We start from the raw sequence: 18,988 nt of genomic DNA, 5'->3' as shown, positions 1-18,988 counted from the left end.
TTCCACAGAAACTGAGATCACCCAGTCCTTGCAACTTAGGTCATTTTAGTTTGGGAGGGAAAAAAAAAAAAGAATTCTTTTCAACTCCTTGCCAGTTCCTCCTCGCTTTTTGAGAAGGCGATACCTCTGAAAGAAAATAGATCAAAGATACATGGGGCTAAGGGCAGATCAGATAGCTATACTTTGTAGTCTGTTGAAAACAGAGCTAGCTTTACTGGAAAAGAGATTATGTGTTATAGTTATAAGGAACAGAAGAAAGGTTAGAGGGGTTACTAGCCTAAAAAACCAACCCCCAGTCCTCTACCACCTTGTCAGAACTTAAAATTCCACCATTAGAAATTCATTTGTTTGCATTTTAAACAGTAATTTCTTAAAGCAGTTACCTGTGGAAAAAAGTGAATTCTCTATCAATTATTTTTCCTGAAAGTGAATTTTGAAAGCACTGAGACCAAGAGGTAACACTAACTCCTGAAAACTCTGATTTGACTGTAGGACTGCTATGGAGAGAAAAGGTTGGAAGAGTACAGGTTACGTTTGAAGAGAAGCTAGAGGGAGATCTGTGGCCATAGAAAACAGTGATTATAATGTGTGATGACTGTGAGGAGAAAGAGGAAAAAGAAGTGGATTTCTTTTTTGATTTGTTGCTCTGGGCATCTACAATAGAAGAAAGAAAATATATTACTATATGATGAGATACAATGAAAATGACACACACAAAATAGGAGAGTCATGCCTAGAATGTGAGGGCAACTCAACTTTCTTAAATATCCTGGTCATTAGCTTTTTTATGACCATAATCATGCTAAATTCATTCTCTACTTGTAGAGTGATTAGTATATATTGAGCATCTTGAGGGTAAGACAAAATTTTTAAGTTTTCTGTTTCTGAGAAGCTCTCCATATGTCCCCTCTCCAGTAATTCACTCATCAATGCACAAACTGTTTACCTATTAAACTGAATGTGATAGATTGAGACCCCAACCACTAAAAAGTGAGGAAACACAGGTCTCTTTGTCTTGCAACAAGGAACCAAGGAACATACAAAAAGTAAAGGTAAGATGAATAGATAAGGAAGGAGGCTGGTACAGATTTATACAATTAACTATTATTATGTGCTTAATATTTGCCAGTTGAACTGGAAAGGAAAAACTATGTGTGAGAAAAATCTATCACCTTGTGATGAGCAAAGAAGTTTTTGGCAGGATGAGAATTTGCTGGTGGGTATAGGGAAGATGGAAACAGTAGGAGCAAAGGAGTTGTCCCAATTTACACTCCACCAGCAATGTACAAGAGTAGTAGTATCTGATTCTGAAAATTTTAGTGTGTAGTGGTATTTGATTATGGTTTTAATTTACATTTCCCTCATAAATAATGATACTGAATCTTTTTTCATATGCTTGTTGATCATTTAGATATCTAGATTTATGAAATACATATTCAAATCTTTTGCCCGTTTTTCAAAAAATTGAGTTCTTTGTCTTTCTCTTATTGATTTATAATGGTGCCTTATATATCTTGGATGTAAGTTTTTTGTCTATCGTCGTTTTATACTTTTCTTTTCCTACTCTGTGTATCGTTTTCTCATCCTCTTAAAAATGTCTTTTGATAAATGAAAGTTCTGAATTTAATGAAGTCTCTTTTATCAGTCTCTTTTTTCATGGTTTGTGCTTTTGTATTTAAGAAAACATTGCCTATCTTAAGGTCATGAAGGTGTTTCTCTATGTTTTCTTCTAGAAGTTTCATTGTTTTACCCTTCACATTAGATCTTTGATCCATTTTGAGTTAATATGATGTATAACGTGAGGAAGGGGTCAGGTTAAAATTTTTCCATATAAATATTCAATTGATCCAGAACAGTTTATTCAAAAGATTATCCTTTCCTCCACTGACTTGCACCTTCGTCATAAATCACGTAATTCTTAATGTGGGATGATTTCCCCTAACTATTCTATTAAATATATTATTTGAGTGAACAATACATTCAATTGGTAAGAAAATCAAAACAAATTAATGAAGAAACTAAATTCAAAAAGGTATAAAAATGCAAAAGGTGGGGGCTTCCCTCGTGGCACAGTGGTTGAGAGTCCGCCTGCCGGTGCAGGGGACACAGGTTCGTGCCCCGGTCTGGGAAGATCCCACATGCTGCGGAGCGGCTAGGCCCGTGAGCCATGGCCACTGAGCCTGAGCGTCCGGAGCTTGTGCTCCGCCATGGGAGAGGCCACAACAGTGAGAGGCCCGCATACTGCAAAAAAACAAAACAAAAAACAAGCAAACAAAAAAAAATGCAAAAGGTGAAAAGCAGAAATAAATGTACCTACTATTCTGTTCGTCTGTACTCTATTTCTTTCTCCAGAAGCAATGACAAGTGTCAGTGCCCAGATATGCCAACAACTCTGCTTAACTTTCTGGGGTCCTGAATAGAGAAAGCCCTTTATCCCAAAGTCCACCCCCTGATTCTAATATAATGACTTCTCTAGGTGATTCTGATATTAAGTTTCTAGGTGGTTCTGATACAAGTTTGTTCCAACATAATTTAAAAGTCTATTTTCCTTTACACTTTTAAAAAGCATACGACTGGATTTTTTTTTAAGCCCAATTAGATTAAGACTTTATTTTATTAGGGGGATTCAAGTTACTTATATTTATTGTGACTGTATTTATTCCTGCCATTTTATTTATATTATTTACTACTTTTTTTTTCTTTTCTGCCTTTTGTGGAACTAATCAAGCTTGCTTTTTTTCTTATTTTAGTAGTTTAGAAAGTATACGTCTTATTTTGTATTCTGCTCCTATATATTTAAATTTTAACCTCCATTTTATATATATTTGCTCTTAAAGTGTAGAATTAAAAAGCATCTGTATCCTGCCCTGATCCTGCCCTTCTCCCCCACTTTCTCCTACAACTCAAATAGGGGCAGATCCAATTTTTGTACAGTCCAAAGCTTATACAATTTGGGAGATCCTCTTTAAAATAATTTGAAATTCTAAATTTAAAAATTGGGTAAGAAAGTGAACGTTTATTTAGAATAAGAAAAGAAATCAGAACAAAGTATAATTTTTCAAATTTTACAAATTTACAAATCTTTAAAAAATGATAGTTCCACAAACATAACAGAATCCAGAAAACAACATAATATTTTTATTAACTGCCTGGGACACTTCTATAGTACTTTTCCCCCTACATTTTCTCTTATAATTTTGCATTTCTGATTATTGAAAGCTAATAGAAGCAAATTGTATTCTAGCTGTGCATATTTCATGCTTGGTCCCTCTGTCCCCCTCACTGTCTACATAACTTCCAGTGCTGGGTACCATGGGACACACTTACATCATGATACATCCCTAGGCTCTGTAGTTTTGCCAGGTGAGTCAGCACAGTTGGAAGCAGGATTCCTAAGATCTTTCCTACATTGGGGGCACTATGGAAGAAAAGTTAACGGTTCACAAATTGACAGTGAACTACCTAAATATATTCCCCTAAATCCAAATTAAATGATTTTCTCAACTCAACCTCCCCCTGTCTAAATCCCCCAAATATCCATAGCTATGCAATACCATCTGTCCTAAAAAGTATAACAGAGAGGAACTGAGAGAAGAAACAAGAAGTGATCAAATGATTATTTTAGCAAATAAAATACTTACATATTTTCAACTATTTTATATTTTAAGGATTTTAAAAGGATAGGCATATAAATCATATGATCATCTCAATAGATGCAGAAAAAACTTTTGACAAAGTCCAACATCGATTAAGGATAAAAACTCTCAACAAAGTGGGTATAGAGGGAGCATACTTCAACATAATAAAGGTCATATATGATAAGCCCGCAACTAACATCATACTCAACAGTGAAAAGCTGAAAGTATTTTCTCTAAGATAAGGAACAAGACAAGGATGCCCACTCTCATCATATTATTCAATATAGTATTGGAAGTCATAGTCACAGCAATCAGACAAGAAAAAGAAATAGAAGGAATCCAAATTAGAAAAGAGGAAGTAAAACTGTCATTGTTTGCAGATGACATGATGTGATGTTATATATGGAAAATCCTAAAGATACCACCAAAAAACTATTAGAACTAATAAATGAATTCAGTAAAGTTGCAGGATACAAAATTAATATACAGAAATCTGTTGCATTTCTATACACTAACAATGAATTATCAGAAAGAGAGATTAAGAAAACAATCCAATTTACAGCTGCATCAAAAAGAATAAGATACCTAGGCTAAATCTAAGCAAGGACATAAAAGACTTGTACTTGGAAACTATAAGACATTGATGAAAGAAACTGAAGATGACACAAACAAATGGAAAGATGTATCATACTCATAGATTGGAAGAATTAATATTGTTAAAATGACCATACTCCCCAGCAATCTACAGATTCAACACGATCCCTATCAAAATACCAATGGCATTTTTCACAGAACTAGAACAAAAAATTCTAAAATTTGTATGGAAACACAAAAGACCTGACTAGCCAAAACAATCTTGAGAAAGAAGAAAACTGGAGACATCATGCTTCCTGATTTCAAGCTATACTACAAAGCTACAGTAACCAAAGCAGTATGGTACTAGCATAAAAACAGACCCATTGATCAATGGAACAGAATAGAGAGCCTAGAAATAAACCCACACTTTTATTATCAGTTAATCTTTGACAAATGAGGCACAAATACACAATGGGAAAAGACAGCCTCTTCAATAAATGGTGTCGGGAAAACAGGACAGCTACATGCAACAGAATCAAACAGGACTACTTTCTCACACCATATATAAAAAATAAACTCAAATAGATTAAAGGCTTAAACATAAGACCTGAAACCATAAAACTTCTAGAAGAAAACATTGGCAGAGTGCTCTTTGACATCAGGCGTAGCAAAATTTTTTTTTTTTAATCTGTCTTCTCAGGCAAGATAAATTAAAGCAAAAAACAAATGGGACTACATCAAACTAAAAAGCATTTGGGGCTTCCCTGGTGGCACAGTGGTTGAGAGTCCGCCTGCCGATGCAGGGGTCACGGGTTCGTGCCCCGGTCCGGGAAGATCCCACATGCCGCGGAGCAGCTGGGCCCGTGAGCCATGGCCGCTGAGCCTGCGCATCCGGAGCCTGTGCTCCACAACAGGAGAGGCCACAACAGTGAGAGGCCCGTGTACCGCAAAGAAAAAATAAAAAATAAAAAAAAGTAAAAAGCATTTGCACAGAGAAGGAAACTATCAACAAAACAAAAAGGCAGCCTACTGAATGGGAGAAGATATTTGCAAATAGTACATCTGATAAGGGGTTAATATCCAAAATGTACAAAGAATTCATGCAACTCAACATCAAAAAAGCAAGCAACCCAATTCAAAAATGGGCAGAGGACCTGAGTAGACATTTTTCCAAAGAAGACATGCAGATGGACAACAGACACATGAAAAGATGCTCAACATCACTAACCATAAGGGAAATGCAAATCAAAACCACAATGAATTATCACATCACACATGTGAGAATGGCTATTATCAAAAAGACAACAAATAACAAATGTTGGCAAGGATGTGGAGAAAAGGGAACCCTCATGCACTATTGGTGGGAATGTATATTGGTATGACCACTATGGAAAACACTATGGCGATTCCTCAAAAAATTAAAAATGGAACTACCATACGATCTAGCGATTCCACTTCTGGGTATTTTTCTGAAGAAAACAGAAACACTAATTAGAAAAGATTCATGCACCCCAATGTTCTTTGAAGCATTATTTACAATAGCCAAGATATTGTAGCAACCTAAGTGCCCATAAATAGATGAATGGATAAAGAAGATGTAGTATATTTGTACAATGGAATACTGCTCAACCATATAAAAAATGAAATCTTGTCATTTACAACAATATGGATGGACCAAGAGCATAAAGCATTAAGTCATGCAGCTAACTCTCCTTATACCTTTTCCTGCTCTTTACCTGTAAACTGAAAAAGATACTGCTATGGTTTGAATGTTCGGGTCCCCCCGAAATCTGTATGTTGAAATCCTAATGCCGAGAGATGATGGTATTAGGAGATGGGGTTTTGGGGAGGTTGCTTAGGTCATGAGGGTGGAATCCTCATGAATGGGATTAGTGTTTTTATAAAAGAGACCCCCACACAGCTGCTTATCCCCTTCCGTGAGGACACAGAGAGAAGTCACCAGCTATGAGCCAAAAAAGGCCTTCATCAGAATGTGACCATCCTGGCACCTTGATTTTGGATTTCCCAGCCCCCAGAACTGTGAGAAATAAATTTGTGTTGTTTATAGCTCCCCAGTCTGTGATATTTTGTTGTAGCAGCTCAAATGGACTAAGACGGATATTTTCTTTCTTTGTTTTAGGCTCAAATGTTTAATGCTTTCTCAGTTTAGAATTACATTGCTCTACTTTAAAAATGGCTACCATTTACTTTATTTTTTTTAGGAAGTGTTCCCTCCTGGTACATTTCCTAAAAGAGTTTGTATCTGACAAGGGTTATTTCTTTAAGTGTTTGATAGCATTCACCAATAAAATCATCTGGGCCTAGAGCTTTCTCTGCCAGAAGGTTTTTCAGTGAAAAATTCAATTTCTTCAAGTAAAGCGCTATTCAGATTTTCTGTTTCATTTTTTGTCAGTAGAGTAAGTTATATTTTTCAGAGAATTGGTCTATGTCATATAAATTGTTGAATTCATTGGCATAAAGATATTCATAATATTTCCTTATTATCCATTTAATTCTTTAAGATCTGTACTGATACACCCTCTTTTATTCTTCACACTGATAACTTGTGTTCTCTTTTTTTTTGTCTTCATCAGTCTGGCTAGGAATTTATCACTTTTATTAATCTTTTCAAAGAGCTGTTTTTTTTGTCTTTGTTAATTTTTTCTGTTGTTTCCTGTTTCATTACTTCCTGTTCTTATTTTTATTATTTCTCTTTTCCCATTTATTTTGAGTTTACTTTGCTTTTCTTTGTCTAACTTTTTAACTTGGAAACTTAAGTTACCACTTTTATAATTTCTTTTCTAACATATGCATTTAGAACTGTAACTTTCTCCCAGCACTGTTTTAGCTGCATCTCATAAATTTTGATATGTTATATTTTCAGTATCATTCAGTTTGAAATATTTTCTAATTTCCATTGCGATTTCCATTTTTAACCCACTGGACTAATTAAACATGTAATGTGAATTTCAAATATTTGCATTTGGGGAAATATATCTTATTATTATTGATTTTTAATTTCATTTCATTGTGATTACAGAAGATACTTTTCAAGACTTCAGTCTTTTAAAATTTATTAAGACTTGTTCTATCACATGCTCAGCATATGATCTATTTCAGTGAGCATACCATGTGTACATGAAAAGAATAGATATTCTATCAGTCGTTGTGTATAGTATTCTATAAATGTCAGTTAGGTCAAGGAAATTGGTAGTATTCAGATCTACATCTTTACTGATTTTTTTCTGGCTGTTCTGTGAATTGCTGGGAGAGGGGTGTTAAATATTCCATGATTAGATTTGTCTATTTCTTCACTTAATTGTCAATTTTTACTTCATGTGCTTTAAAGGTCTTTTATTATGTCTTCTTAATGAATTGATCCTTTTGTTATTATGAATTATCCCTATCTTTGTTAATTTCCTTTGCCTTGAAGTCTGTTTCATCTGATATTAACATAGCCACTTCAGCCTTCTTTGATTGTTTGCATGGCTTATATAATGTTCCATCTTTTTACTTTCAACCTAGCCATGTATTTAAAGTAAATTATTTTTTTTACAGAACATGTAGTTGGGTCTTGCTTTTTTATTATCCATTCTGAAATTTTCTACATTTTAGCTGGAGTTTTTAACCAATTTATATTTAATGTAACTATTATTCTGTCTCTATTCTTACCACTTTACTGTTTGCTTTCTGTTTGTCTTATTAGCTTTTTGCTCCTCTTTGTCTATTTATCCACAGTTTTTAGGCTAATTGAACATTAGTTCTTTAGGCCTATAAGATTGCAAGTTTTTATCTGGTTTTTAGTCACCCAGCATGGCACCAGATGGCCAAAAACCCCATAAAAACAGGAAGTTCACTTAGTGTCATTCACTTTATCAATTAATTTTTCTGATTCACTCCTGTTTTTTATTAGTTTTGGTCATATTCCCATGCCTTTAGATAGTTATTTTTGATATACTGCCCATATTTTATCACTGTTACCTGTGGAACAGTTTGCTCAATAGTAGCTACTCTCCTTTTGCCAGAGATGGAGGCTAATTTTTAAAGCTTATAACAACTCTGTTACAATGCCCCTCACTTATACAGTGTCTGATGAATCTAGGTGTTTAAGTGACATCCACTAGTTTGTAGCTATGGCTTCCTGAAATAATTAACTAGTAGAGGCATATGAATGGATCACTGCTAGCTCTGAAATCTACTATTGGTGGAATCGTAAGAAAAGCTTGCTAGGTGATTTTTGTATTTGTGAAGTATTTAGAATGTTGGTAAGAAAATGAACAAGCAATATTTTAAGTGTTCACCTTTCGATAGTGGAATTATAAGATGATGTGTTTTCTCCTTCATGTTTTTTTGGAATTTTCCAAATCTCTGTAATTGAACTGATTTATAATTGAAATGAAGATATTAGTTCTTTTTTACTAAAGGGAATGAAAGAGCACTAACATCTGCTGAGTACCTACCATGAGCTGGGTAGCGCACTAGGCACTGTCCCATTTAAAACTTTTTAGATATTTTTTAAACCAGAGGAAAATATTTTTTTAGTTAACTGTTAAAGTGTGGTTTAAAAGTATATTTATTTTTCATCATAATGATGTCTCTTGGTTGGTTGTTTATTTGTTTTTCAATAGGAGCCTTTCTGTGTCCTGCCCAGGTTAACATTAGTCAGCAAGTTCTAGATACACATCAATATCTGATATGCTGTACGGGTGAGAAAAACCAATGCTCCTTCAATATCCCCAGGCATTAAATTTAACCTCTGGTAATCTTGGAAAGGGACAATTTCCCTGTGTCTTCCTGATATTCTTGAGTTACCTAAACTGTGTGGGATCTTGTCTTTTCTTCTAAGGAGCAATAAAATGTTTCATTTAATTCAGGAGCAATAACACCTTTCATCCAGCCTCATTCAATTTACCAGTTTAATTTTTTCTTCTCATTCTTTCAGAATGCTTAAGCAAGAAGAGTATAGTCATAATAGAGCAAGGCTGAGCAATATATTGCACATTGTACATGTACTGCACATGTAGTACATGTAGCAATGTACTACATGGGCAGAATCAGAGACCAAGAAAACTTCAGCCCTCATTTCCTGAGGACCAAAAGCAGCTCCTATGTTCGTGCCTTAGGACTTACCCTCAGTGCTTTCTAGGTAAAACTGCCTTGGATTCCCTCTCCTAATCAGGAGAAGGTGATTGGATTAAGTCATGTTTCACATGAAGTATTTTGGCCCCTTATTTGAACCAGTCACTACACTTGAGGCAGTTGTAACCAGGACTGCTGTAATGATCTGACAAAAGACCTATTCCTTCAACATTACCAGTCATTAACTCTCCAAGACAGGATGTGACATGCCACAGCCCTCAGACAGTTCATCCAGTAGGAGCCTCTTGACAAATACAATCCCTTTTCACCTTTGTTCATGACAATTTTATTTCTTTCACAGTGTCAAACTACCAATTTTTCCAAGTCAGCACTTCCTAGTTGGACCAAGGGAATTTTTTTCACTTCAAAGAGAGGTGCTACCATCTTTTCACTTTTGATTGTATTTTACTTTAATTGGCCTTTCTCAGAATAGTAATTTTAAGTAGATACATATTTAAAAAGCAAAGCTTGATACTAATGCCTGTCATTGTTTTCTCTATAATTATTTTTGCTGCAAATTTTACAGTTTGAAGTATAAAAAGCCTGTTTTAAGCATATGCCCTACTTCATGTTCAGTGTATGCAATACTTATTCCACAGATGTGATGCCAAAATGAATCCAGCAACTGGGATATTTGCCTTAAAGTAAAAGAGAAGCAGGACATTTGGTGTCTAGTCTTCAATTCTTAACTTTATTTAAGTAACTTTGCCTACCTAGGAAATTATAAAATAAATTCTCTTGTAAAAATGGGATTATTGGTTCAAAATATCTCTTTTTCCTCCAGTGGTTAACCCTATACAAAACTATAAAACTGATACCAAAATTAAGAAGCACTTTCCTTTAAAGGCGTGATTCCCCCTGGAGCATCTCATTAGCTAGAATCCAGGTTCAATAATCTGAAAGCCAATGAAGGGCTATGAACAGAAGTAAAGCGGAATATGGTTCTTTTTCAGTTGATTTAAAATGTAACCAGGCAAACAGTACAGGAGTGCACAGGAAAACTAAACTGAGAGACTCAGGGGAAAAACAGATCACAGAGAATATAATGGCCTAAGAGCAGTCTGAGGTGAGAACCTGCAGATGGTCAGGGAAAAGGCATTCCAAGTCAAGTTCAGGAACTGGATGAATGGAAATAAGGATAGTGGACTATGCAGTTGCCAGATGATATCCAAAGGCATAAGAGTATGGACACTTGTACTGAGCCTAGATTTTCTCTCCAGATAAGCCTTCTCTGGAGTGTAGAATAGCAAAGGTCTATGAGATAGAGTTTACCAGGGGTCAGCTTAAGATAAAAAGAATGAGAAAGAAGAAAAAAAAACTAAGGAAGGAATAGTAACTTCAACTCTTGTTCTCTCTTGAAGACTGTCACATTGAATCTAACAGGATCATCTGCTTAGTAATTAGAGTTGAATGGATGGGATCTCTAATGAACTGAAGGAGATTGAGTGCTAATCTGAATGATGGGTGGTACCTAAAGCAGTGAGACTAGGAGGAGAAAGGCAATTCCCTGGGGAGATAGAGAATAAGGTTCAGTGGATATAGGAGAGCAAACTCATGGTAGCATTTAAAGTTAATTATTGGGACTTACCTGGTGGTCCAGTGGTTAAGAATCTGCCTTCCAATGCAGGGGACGCAGGTTCAATCCCTGGTCAGGGAACTAAAATCCCACATGCCATGCAGCAACTAAACCCGCATGCTGCAACTACTAAGCCTGTGCGCTCTGGAGCCCGCACGTCACAACTAGAGAGAAGCCCATGCACTGCAAAGAAGAGCCAGCGCACCACAACGAAAGACCTCGCATGCCACAACAAAGATCCTATGTGCTGCAAATAAGACCCGATGCAGCCAAATAAATAAATAAAATACAAATTTAAAATAAAATAAAATAAATTGTTAATTAATTGACATCAAGGTAACTTTCAGCTATTCAGTTACAGAGGAAATCCACATTTAGAGGTTACAGTTACTTTTCTTCTCTTAAAATATAGTTAGATGTGCTCTACTTCCCCAGTATATGTAATTTTTTAAAATAATAGTCCAGATTATGAACTAGAAAAGCTAGTTATTACCATGTAACAGTTTTATGCTATGGGATATAATTGTTTACTAACTTGTTCTAAATTCTCTCATTTTTTGTTTCTTTCTCTCTTAATTAGATTTTTCAGCACCTCCAGGGCTGGATAAATATTATGCATTGCTTAAAAGCCTGACCTCTGAAGGTTGATAGAGCAGGTGTGATTCCTAGCTTCTCTTATTCATGTGGCCTTCAGCAAATTATTAACCTCTCTAAGCTTCAGTTTCTTCATATGTAAAATGGGAATAATAAGAATACCTTCCTCATAGGGTTGTACTGAGGAATAAGTAAAGTGAATAAAATGATGTAACATAGGGCTTCCCTGGTGGCGCAGTGGTTGAGAATCTTTCTGCCAATGCAGGGGACACAGGTTCGAGCCCTGGTTTGGGAAGATCCCACATGCCGCGGAGCAACTAGGCCCATGAGCCACAACTACTGAGCCTGTGCATCTGGAGCCTGTGCTCCGCAACAAAAGAGGCCACGACAATGAGAGTCCCGCGCACCGCGATGAAGAGTGGCCCCCGCTCGCCACAACTAGAGAAAGCCCTCGCACAGAAATGAAGACCCAACACAGCCATAAATAAATAAATAAATAAATAAATAAATAAATAAATAAATAAATAAGATGTAACATAAATAAAACATTTCCATTTTGTGACAAATAGCACAGCACTTAAGAACTGATTTCCACGACTTCCCTGGAGGCACAGTGGTCAAGAATCTGCCTGCCAATTCAGGGGACACGGGTTCGAGCCCTGGTCCAGGAAGATCCCACATGGCGTGGAACAACTAAGCCCATGCGCCACTACTACTGAGCCTGCACTGTAGAACCTGCGAGCCACAACTACTGAGCCCGCATGCCACAACTACTGAAGCCCGTGTGCCTAGAGCCCGTTCTCCACAACATGAGAAGCCCGCGCACCACAATGAAGAGTAGCCTCCACAACTAGAGAAAGCATGTGTGCAGCAACGAAGACTCAATGCAGCCAAAAATAAAGTAAATAAATTTATTTTTTTTAAAAACTGATTTTCGCCAGATTTGAGATTATGTTTGGGATGATTTGAGTGAAACTAAAGATTCGAAAATGTGATAATCCCTCAGGACAGCTGAAACTGAAGCACAATAAGGGGCCCATGTGACTATTCAATGGGAGAGACAAGCCACAGGCAACAGGACGCAAATGGAAGGGAGTGAATAAGCAATGGTTTCTAAGAGACAGTGATTCTAAGCAGTGGATGATTTGCAATTGGCTGCTTCCCACATGGGCAACTCTAGGTATGGTACTCCAGAGAAAGCAGCAATAGCAAATTATTTCTTTTTATATATTTCTTTTTTAGGATGATACATTCATAGGAGGACATGAACATGGGAAAAACAAGTTACTATGTTAAACAAAAGACAATATTTATTAACCTCCAATAATTGCAAATTCAAAGCCTAGGAGAACTGGATTGGATTATGGTTTCTAAAGAAACTATTGGACCCAGCCACTGAGATTCCTCACCATTCTCTCTGCTTCCAGAACCTGCAAACACTCTCCCTTCTGCCACTTCCCCCATACACACAAGCAATGTGAAAGCAATGCTAGTTTTTACCTGTGATTAGTAGCTGATTCATACAATAAACTGAAAACAGCCATTCAAGGAAAAAGAAAAATATATCCTATAGTAGAAGACACATAACATTCACTCATTCTATAATATAGTTTCGAAAATATATATGTATGTATATATGACATATATAAAGATATATTATGCATAAATATAGTCACTAGGCAATGACCACACACCACATAAATTGTATATATTATCAAAATCTGGTATACATCATATTTCTATTTAATGCATCCGAATGCTCTAATGATTACTAAATAGAAGCAAGCTGATAAGCTGCAAGCTATGTCTAGAAAATTGGTCACTAAGACTGTAGTAGAAGTATTCTAGGAATAGAAGTAAACAGAAAACAGGTAAGTCTAATTGTTTGCATAATTGTAGTTAATATTAAGTTAAAATGTACTACATGGTTTTTAAACTTTTGATTTAAAATTTCCTGGTTGTAAATGTGAACAATGCCTCCTCTAAATTATTCCTAAAATAAAACTTAACAGCATAAATACTTAATAGCTTAAATAACTATGATAGAGTTCTGTGTTTTATTCCTTTATTTTATTTATCTGGGTCATAAATGAAGGATTTCAATCCTTCATTTGGCATCTTTCAGAAGTACTACATTTATACACATAAAAAAGGAATTATATTTTTATTTTCTTATGTGATTTCAGAAAGTAAACTGGTGATTTTATTAAGCATTTATTAATCTTATAATGATGCATCAGACTTAATGTTAAATATATTGCTTGTATATTCTGAAAAATTTTTTTAAATGGGGAGGAAATAGGCTATTTCTTCAAAGACAGAAGAAACAGAACTAAGAAATAGGTTAGTCATAAACTTAAGAAGCATTTTTTTTTTTGAGGGAGAAGAAAAATAAAACATTTTTCTTCTCCCTCAATTAGAGTTTTTTTTAAAAGATTAGTCACTTGGGGCTAATAATGGGAAGCATTAACAGAGACAATAGCAGAGCAATGGTTCCTTGATATTATTGCTATGAGATTTCATTCAACCCTGCATGTGTGAGACCTTGCCCTAGCCCTTTAACTCTGCTGCACTCCAAGGTGTGTGGTGGTGTGCAATGGTAGATAGCTCAGGTTCCATGTGATTGAGGACTTTAAATGTCAGAATACAGAGATTGCCCATAATTTGTCAAGCAGTGAAGAACAATTGAAGATTAAGAGGCAAATAGGGGGAGGGTTATAATTAAAAAATAAACTCTTAGGAAAGGAACTCAATAATGTGAAGAACTGGTAACTAAAAGAATTCAGAAGGAAGATTTTGAAAGACAGTATCTAACTCAGGCATGTACTAATAATCATACAATCTATAATTGGACTTCAGAATGGGATCCTAACTGATACGTCAGAGAGTCTTTAAGTTCAAGTGAAATCTTAGAGGCGAGTGGGGGTGGTGGTGATAAGTAGTTTTCAAGTATTTTTAGTAGTGAGCATTTAAATTTAAAAATAAAAAAGAAGCACCATGTACAACGTTTCACTAAGACCAATGAAAGCAGAACTGCTTTGGTTGACATGGGGATGGGGCACCCTACATGTCTCAGTATGGCCCCCAAGCTTCCCTGAACAATTTTAGGGCATTACCCAACACAAGTAAAGAGGATTAGATCACTTCTCCATGTCCTCCATATTCCCTCATCAATGATAAAGCACGCTGGCCTTTATAAACGTGTGTCCTTAGATTGTTGCAAATCTCCAGATTAACCAATACCACCAAAATATGTAATTATTCCCACTAACTCCCTGTTGGGCTGCACTCCAAGCAGGCCTGCAAGCCCTGTACTTGCCAGCTTCAAGACTGAAGAAAAAGCCTGGAATCAGCAACAGAGACATCAGTGGTTTAATGGATGGCGGGGGGGATCTTACATGTCTGAAGCAAGGTCCTGAGCGACACCCCACTGTGTGTGGCAAAAGGGCCACAGTCTTTGCAGGAGGGGGAGGTTACCAGTAATAGGGGGAAATGATGTCAGTTTGGCTTATCTGTTACCAGGGAAACTAGCAGAAGGGCACTCCCCTCACCACCCCTTTGATAAGCTCTCAAGGTGGGGATGTTCTGATCTAAAGATTAGAACAATCACCAGCTGGGGCCTGGGGCAAGTATGTAGGAAGGTCAGTCTTGTGAGGAGGGTGTAGGTGAAGCAGGCACTGGTCGAACAGGGGATGTACGGAGGGCAAGAGAACAGCCATCTTGGGTGGCCTGATCATACACTCCTTCTCACCCAGTATAGCATAATTTTATCAGCGTTACTGCACATCAAATAAGCAGAAAACTACAGAAACATCCTGAAATGACAATGCTGGATAATTCCCTAGGCTCACTGTTACCTACGTAACTTGTTCCCTCACATCAACTTAGCATAATATAACTGTTCAGGAAGAGTTTTTTGCATAATTTTTTATATAATCCCACTTTTGACTTAATGTTGGATTTAGTATTTCATTTCAAAGTGTGCATAAGCATAATAGAAACTAAATACAACCCACAATTTCATTCTCAGCGTTAGAAATTATGGAAACATAGTGAATGATTTTGTGAAGTTCATGGTCCAATTCTATATGTACTTTTAAGGTATGATGAAATTTTTGTATTAGTGAAATATCAAAATTGAAAACTTAAGGATGTCCATGATAAAAATACACATACACTCAGATGCAAAAAAAAAAAAAAAACAACTAACTAACATAAAGACTTTCTCTAAGGAATTCAAAATGACTCTTTATCACAGATGACTCTTTATCATTCATGTTAATGAAGGGCAGATGATCTTCATTTTAGTTAATGGCTGTAATTTTCCACTCTACCAAATTTTTAACTGACCCCACTGCTAAATAATTTAAGCTTAATATGCCATTTCTCCCTTTGCATCATCCTTTGAGGGGAGAGCTAGTGAATAATAAAAACACAAAATTGGATGACAGATCTAAAAAGGGCAAAAAAATTCTGAATGGTTCATAACTTGTATAATCAATAGGTGACTACCCTATTTAATCTCATAATTCTCTTGTGAGCTAGAATGGGAAGATGCAATTTGCTAATAAAGAAACAGGCAAAGAGAATATATTCACGATGCTAATTCCACAAGATTTATCCAATGTCACCCTGAACTGAGGCTCAGCATAGAATTGAGTGATTATTGAGATAATCCAAACAGGGCATTGGATTACTAAAGAAGCACATGGATCTCTTTCTCAGAAAATTTAAAAATAGGATTGGTGCTCATGTTGGCTTTGTACAGAGATAATTTTGTCAAAAGATACAATTATTAACTCCGGGGAAAATAATTTTTTTTAAAATAGCATTAGATATTTCAAGTCAAATTAAAATGTTTGTTGTTTTTCCTTTTAGACTCAGCGTACTATGTTGTGCTGGATAGGTGCTGAAGGGCAGCAACATGCAGACCTTACCTTCAAGAGACTTTAAATCTAGGAGAGAGTATAAAATATATGCCAATTGTTATTGTTTTCTTTTTTGTTGTTGTTGTTGTTGTTTGCGGTACGCGGGCCTCTCCCTGTTGTGGCCTCTCCCGTTGCGGAGCACAGGCTCCGGACACCCAGGCTCAGCGGCCATGGCTCACGGGCCCAGCCGCTCCGCGGCATGTGGGATCCTCCCAGACTGGAGCACGAACCCGTGTCCCCTGCATCAGCAGACGGACTCTCAACCACTGTGCCACCAGGGAAGCCCTGCCAATAGTTATTTGTGAGCATTGTGAGCTACAAGAGAGAAACAAAGAGGATGGAGTGATTATGTTCAGCTTGGGATCTGATAAGAGGTTGGGTAGGGGTAGAGATGAAAAAAGACTGGGCATGAATTGATAATTATTGAGCTATTCTAATGGGTACATGGGGCTTCATTACATTATTTTTGTCCATTTTTCGTCCATTTATTTTTTTCATAGTAAAACGTGCTTCTTAAAAAGGCTTCATGAATGAAGTGGTATTTGAGGATAGACTTTGACAAAAGGGCACTATTCCATAAACGAAGAAGTGTGGGTAGACATAGCAAGATCCTGACATGTAGTTGGAAAAACCCTGGGCTGATTAGATTCGTGTTATACTGCTTAGCTAAAGCATAAGGTATATACTGGGGTATAAGAGAATGATATAAAACTAAAAATTATTTTTATTATTGTCTCAATGACTTTGAATATTAAATTGTGACATTTAAAATTATTACAGCAGTTAATATCCATTGGTGACTTCGCTATGATTTGATTAAAAGTTTTGATTATGCAGGAAATAAAGAGGCTGGAGTGAAGCAGATATGAATCCAAATTACAGTTAGAAGGATATTACAAAGTTCAGGAGAAGGCTATGCAATCCAGAAAAGAATAGTGACAGTAGACATAGAATAGAAAGTCCAGGAAAGAGAGGATCTCTAGAGGGAGAATATTAGGACAATTGATTGAATCGTGAGGAGAGAGACAGAGAACAGAGAGAGTCAAAGGTAAATTTTAAATTTTGTTTCCAGTCTGGGTGCAGAGAAGCCAGGTTGGTAGTGTTACCAAACCAAACTTGGATCTGCTTGCCTGCACGCAGTAAAGTCAATCTAGTGAAAGCAGGTTGTGGTGGAGGAATGCAGCATTTGTTGGAGGGCAACAAGCAAGGAATCCAGGTATCCAGTGCTTAAAAGGTCCAAACTCCCTGAAGGATTTCAGGGAAAGGTTTTTAAAGACAGGGTGAGAGAGGTGGGGTTGTGGGATGTGTGATCAGCTTGTGGACATTCCTCTGACTGGTTGGTGGTGAGGTAACTGGGAGTCAACATCATCGACCTTCTGGTTTCAATCCATCTGGGGTCTAGTGCTTGTGGGCAGCATATAGTTAACTCCTTCCACCTGCTGGGGGTTTCAGTAGCTCTAAGATATGGCTCAGAATATTATCTAAAGCCCTTGAGGAGGAACTAAAGATCCTTGACTTTGTTTAATGGCTAAACTATTATTATTTTGTCTTGCTTGACTGTTTTCCTTTCTTTCTGCATTTTCTCACTTCTCTGATTAAATTTATTCTTTGGAACTTGGGGAAGGCCTACGAGGCTAAAGTTGTTCTACAGACAAGAGGCAGGCAGAAGACATGGTGGGAGGATCTGTTCTGGGATGACCCCATAGGGTCCTGCTCCATTACAGCAGTATCCAAATTAGTGAAGAAGACAAGGTAGGTTTTAGGCATCACAAATCTGAAGGGCTAGGAGGAGGACATCTAGATAGAGGTAACCAAAAGATACCCTCTATGTGAGAGGAATAGGAGAAAAGAGAAACTTGGGATTCAGATGAACTAACCACTGAAGCATGAAATTACTGAGCAGGTGAGTGAGTAAAGAGACTAAAGACAAGAGGGCTGAGAACAAAATCTTAGGGAATTAAGGGTTTGGTTTGATACAAAAGAAAAAAAAGAGCTAAAGACAGAAGAGAACTCAGATGGTAATACTACCAATAACATATTTCTTCAAGATTGGCTAACAAGAAACAATGCCAAATTTAAATGGTTAAAACAATAAAAAATTATTTCTCACTCACGCAAGAGTTCAACGCGGATATTTCTGTGTAGCAGTTCTTTCGTCAGCAGCAATGTAAGGATTCAGGCTCCTTTCAGCTTGTGGCTTTGCCCTCCTCTAGGTCCTTGAACTCCTTACCCTTCAGCCAAAAGATGAGGAAAGCACATGGAAAAATCATGGTCAGAAGGTTTTACGGTCAGTCCTAGAAATGATGTGTATCACTTCTGCCCACATACCATTAACAAAATTCAGTCACCCAGCTACACCAAAATGCAAGATACAACTAGTCAGGAACTGTCACATCTTATATTTGTATCATACAGTTATTAGAGGACTGTCATACTTCACTATGTAGTACAGTTTCAGAGAAGGCAATAAAGCACAGTGGTTGAATGTATGAACTCTAGAGTTAAAATCACTTGGATTTGTTTCCTGGCTTCACTAT

This window comes from Hyperoodon ampullatus (assembly GCF_949752795.1).
Source record: "Hyperoodon ampullatus genome assembly, chromosome: 4".
NCBI classification, from domain to species: domain Eukaryota; kingdom Metazoa; phylum Chordata; class Mammalia; order Artiodactyla; family Ziphiidae; genus Hyperoodon; species Hyperoodon ampullatus.
The sequence above is the reverse complement of the archived record's forward strand: the minus strand, read 5'-3'. Positions refer to the sequence as shown.